Genomic DNA, 4,980 nt, shown 5'->3' with positions numbered 1-4,980 from the left:
CGTAAATGCACCACACACCTTGAGATATAAGCTCTAAGGTCTCAGTATAATTACAACGGTTGCCCTACCCTTCAAACCGAAACGCATTACTGCTTCACGGCAGAAATAGGCGGGGTGGTGGTACCTACGCATGCGGGCTGACAAGAGGTCCTACCACCAGTAATTACGCAAATTATGATTTTGCGGGTTTGATTTTTATTACACGATGTTATTCCTTCACCGTAGAAGTCAATCGTTAACATTTATTAAGTACGTATTTTATTTGAAAAATCGGTACCCACCTGCGGGATTCGAACACCGGTGCGTCGCTAGACACGAATGCACCGGACGTCTTATCGTTTAGGCCACGACGACTACATTAAATAAATATTATTCTCACTTCAAACCTCTGTTAGTACATTCCACCAAGCTACGAACCAACATAAGTTCGTGATACAGTACGTGAACACTTAGAATACTTAGTCCCTTCAATTTCTAATATTAATATAATAATCAAGCATGTAAATGCACAATTCTTATTGTCGAAGCAAAAATTGGGCAAACGGGCTCGCAATCTAATCATGCCTACATGACCGCGCAACCATCGCGCCATCCACGTCTCATTAAGGCCCAACTGCCGTACGAGCTACGAGTAGGTATACGATTCCCGGCAGTTTAGCAGAAAGCCCCAAGTCGTAATTCGTGGCGGGAAGGCTGCTAACAGAGCGACTGGCGAGCATTATTAACGGGCCATTAGCCCTCGTTCGAAGTCCGCCCTGCTCTGGAGTGTGCCGACTCTCGCAACGCCTAAAGACAACTAACTATTCCTTCGAAGAGAAATTTGTAAATCCGTTAATTGTCTCGGCTTTGTGTACTAAGATAAGTTTTCGTCGTGAGCACATCTGCACTAGTATTAATGAAGTGTAAATAGATAGATTTATAACTGTTATATTAAGTTACAAATTCAAAACACAATTGTTTCATTTAAATAGAGCAGTTGTCGCAGTATTTTGCGATATCTAATGCTATTTACACAATTTTGGAACGAAGTTCCTTATGGGATGATGCGGAGGGGTACCCTAACCGGGAAAAAACGTCCGTAACGTAAGATTTTTGGAACGCAGTTCCTTATTATTAGTAATGCGCACAGTATACGACTTAACTTTGTAATAACGTACAAAAAATAACATATTTTTTATCATTCATTGACCACGTTCTCAGAGCGTTCGTTTGCGCAATACACTAACTCTTAAACAAACAACCGTGAATGAAGTGTACCACAATAAGTTCGCACGTTACCGAATCACCGTGGGCTGTTGCGAAACCTCCAGTTTTATTTTCTTTGTACCTCGAATAGAACTTAAAATTAATATTTTTATAATAAGGAACTTCGTTCCTATCCGGTGTCCCACGACACCACGCATCTTGTTTAGGTAACAAGCTACATCGCATTCTTGAATTTCTAATTTCCGATGGATAAAATAACGTGTTCTACGGGACCACGGGGCACAGAATTCGTAGCGGCGATGCTGAACAAGCCGCACGTGTCGCCATATTCTGTAAATGCACTAACTTTTATGCAAATAAACAGTGTAACGTGGAAGCACAGCCACCTGGGATCCGCGGAGTTCCCGAACACGTTCCCGACTCACTAATTAACGACTAAACTTTGAACAACAACATTACCTAAGGCCATACCTCATTAGAAATTTTACTACGGCACGTATTATAAAAATAATATTATTACGGTGTTACACGGTGCTCCTAATTAGGTAAGGCAGCCGTAGTGCTCGTTTCAGTTCATCTGTTTGAGATTTTTATTCAGGTAAACGAAATTAATAATTTCCTTTGATGTATACACGGTTTTTCTTATTATAGATTTTTTTGTAAAATTGTTTTACGCAGATCGGTTCATGGTATTGATCGGAACCATTATACAAAATCCAACTCATCATGAACCGTAGGGCCAAAGTCATACTATTACGTTGTTTTCGATAGGCAATCGAACTCTTGAAAGATTGAAACCCATCTGAAATTATGTCGTTACCGGAGCTCATATACTTCAGCACGCGAAGGTTGATCAAAGTGTCGCTTGTATTGGATAACAGTTGTCTTGTAACTTAGGTTCTTATAATTACGCTTTTCTAAACGGAACGCATGTTTGCTTGGAGCCTAGGTAAGAAATATAATAAATCCTTCCTATTCGTATAAGCTAATAGCGCGACTTGTGTAGGTACTAATAGATATAACAATTTTACAATTTTTGCAAGCCTGATTTTATCTTTCTTCGTCGTTCGGAAACAAGTATTAGAACGCATTTCCGGCGAAAATGGTACTAGCTACATAAACACATTCAATGGATATAAGTCCTGTTGAGCATTATCCGCAAAGCCCTTTTTAAGAAAGTGTCATGGCGCCCAGAGAGCATTCATCGTACTGGATTTCAGGGCAAGAAGGCAACATGGCAACGTTTATATCTCGAAATGCATTATAGATGAACGGAATGATTGTATGTAGTATGGATGGACTTTGATAAGGAGGCGGGTGGTGCTATGGGAAAAACAATCTCAAAAAAAAATTGCGTCTTTTTATTCTAAACATACTTTTAGTTCTGTGAACGACAGAATAATTGGTTTAGGCAATTCCTCGAGTACATGGTTAGTCTCAATCATATAACGAGATAGTCCCAGACGGGAACAACCCAATTTACTAGTGAACAAGTTTATTTGGGTATCTGTCCGGAGGGCATTATAATAAATGGAAGGACAAATTCACGAATTATATTGAAATTCCACTAAGTTATTCAAACGGAAACTTTAATTAATGTGGAGTAATTATAAGACGTTTACCAATCGGCAGGCACCCCGGGTATCATGCTTTAAAGGATAAACAAAATTTCTAGTTTTTGCTAAAACTTTGATGGCTTATTACGTAGACACACACACAGAACTTAGCCTATTTGTTTTGCTAGAAATAAAAATAATCCATATGTCATGAGCTAAATAACGATTATCATTCAACATAAAATGAGATATTCTCTTTTTCACTGATACAAGAAAAAGCAATTATATCGATACTTGTTAACTTTATAATGAGTTTATCATAATCTGTTTTTATTTAATGTGAATTACTCGATACTGCTATAAATCATATCATAGAAACTGCTTAATGCTTTTTTTTCTTGAGATTTCGCGAACCGTAGACATAATAAAAACTACTCTTAAGGCTAAGTCCGCCTTTTTATTGTCATTATATTATTGCTAGCTTCTAGCTCAATATTAAAATGTCGACAAATAACTTTCACGTTTGTGACCACGAAAACTGTTATATATTCGAATCGTCGGAAATATAATAATATAGTGACGGTAAAAACGCGAGAACAGACCGTAAAAATAATTTTAATTATTTACCAGAAATCTGTATTGCCTGTATCTGCCTTATGACCACAGGCAAATTCTAATTGTAGTACACTTCTGCACTTTTTTTTTGACGTGACAACGTCTTATAATTCGATGGAGCCGGCTGCACGCAGGAAAAAACCTGACTCATGCGGCGTTACCTCGCTCTGAGGCTTTCCATTTAAGGCTTGAAGTGCAAGTGAGAACGCGCAACGAGCGACAAAGAGGCACAATCGGCCTCCGCGTTCTCTCCTACTTAAGTGAGCGATGCATCCGCATGGACAGCTGCTATACAATAATACATTTACATGTTTTCGTCAAGTATGAAGTTCAGTGAAAAGTTAATGTGGTGTCAGTTGTTTATAGCAACGATACGAGGGCTACACTAAAAGTATCGGGAATGGAATATTTCGACTGTTCCTGTCATATTAAAATCTTTTTAATTGAAAACTCCTTGGTTTTAAAAATCGAATACCATTAATTTATTTATTTAAAAAAAGATTCTCGGTCTTGTCACGAGGTTTTGTCAAACTTGTTTAGTCGTTGAGAAAATGGAATTGACTCGAGAAAATTCAAGAGCGATGATTTATTATGACTTTCGAAGTGGTTTAACACAAAAACAGTGTGTTGACCGGATGATTTCTGCATTTGGTGATGAAGCCCCATCCAAAACCACAATTTATCGCTGGTTTGCTGAGTTTCAACGTGGACGTATCAAGCTCAGTGATGATCCCCGTCAAGGTCGTTCAAAAACTGCAGTCACCCAAGAAAACGTTGATGCTGTGCGTAAGCTGATTGAGGAAGATCGACATGTGACATACCGCGAAATTCAGGCAACTTTAGACATTGGCATGAGTTAAATACAAATAATCTTGCATGAACAATTAGGTGTAAAAAAGTTGTTTTCCCGATGGATACCGCATTCGCTCTGTGAAGAGCAAAAAGCGGCTCGCGTTACTTGGTGCGTCAGAACTCTCGATAGATTCCACGCAGGATCCTCAAATGCTGTATACAACATTGTATCAGGTGACGAATCCTGGATATACGCGTACGAACCCGAAACAAAAAACCAGTCACGAGTTTGGGTATTCGAAAATGAGTTAAAGCCAACAAAAATTATTCGTTCACGGAGTGTTGCAAAAAAAATTGTGGCCACGTTTGTCTCCAAAACCGGCCATGTTACGACTACTCCTCTTGAGGGGGGACAAAGAACGGTTAATGCAGAATGGTATGCTAGCATTTGTTTGCCACAGGTCGTTTCTGAACTCCGTAAAGAGAACTGCAACCGCCGCATCATCCTCCATCACGACAATGCGAGTTCTCACACCGCGCACAGAACAAAAGAATTTTTACAGCAAGAAAACATAGAATTATTAGACCAACCGCCGTACAGCCCCGACCTAAGCCCTAATGATTTCTATACTTTCCCTAAAATAAATAATAAATTGCGTGAACAGAGATTTTCATCACCTGAAGAAGCTGTGGACACCTACAAAACGGCCATTTTGGAGACCCCAACTTCCGAATGGAATGGTTGCTTCAATGATTGGTTCCATCGTATGGAAAAATGTGTCAAATTTCGCGGAGAATACTTCGAAAAGCA

Source organism: Bombyx mandarina, chromosome 05 (genome assembly GCF_030267445.1).
Source record: "Bombyx mandarina strain Sakado chromosome 05, ASM3026744v2".
Classification (NCBI taxonomy): Eukaryota; Metazoa; Arthropoda; class Insecta; order Lepidoptera; family Bombycidae; genus Bombyx; species Bombyx mandarina.
The sequence above is the reverse complement of the archived record's forward strand: the minus strand, read 5'-3'. Positions refer to the sequence as shown.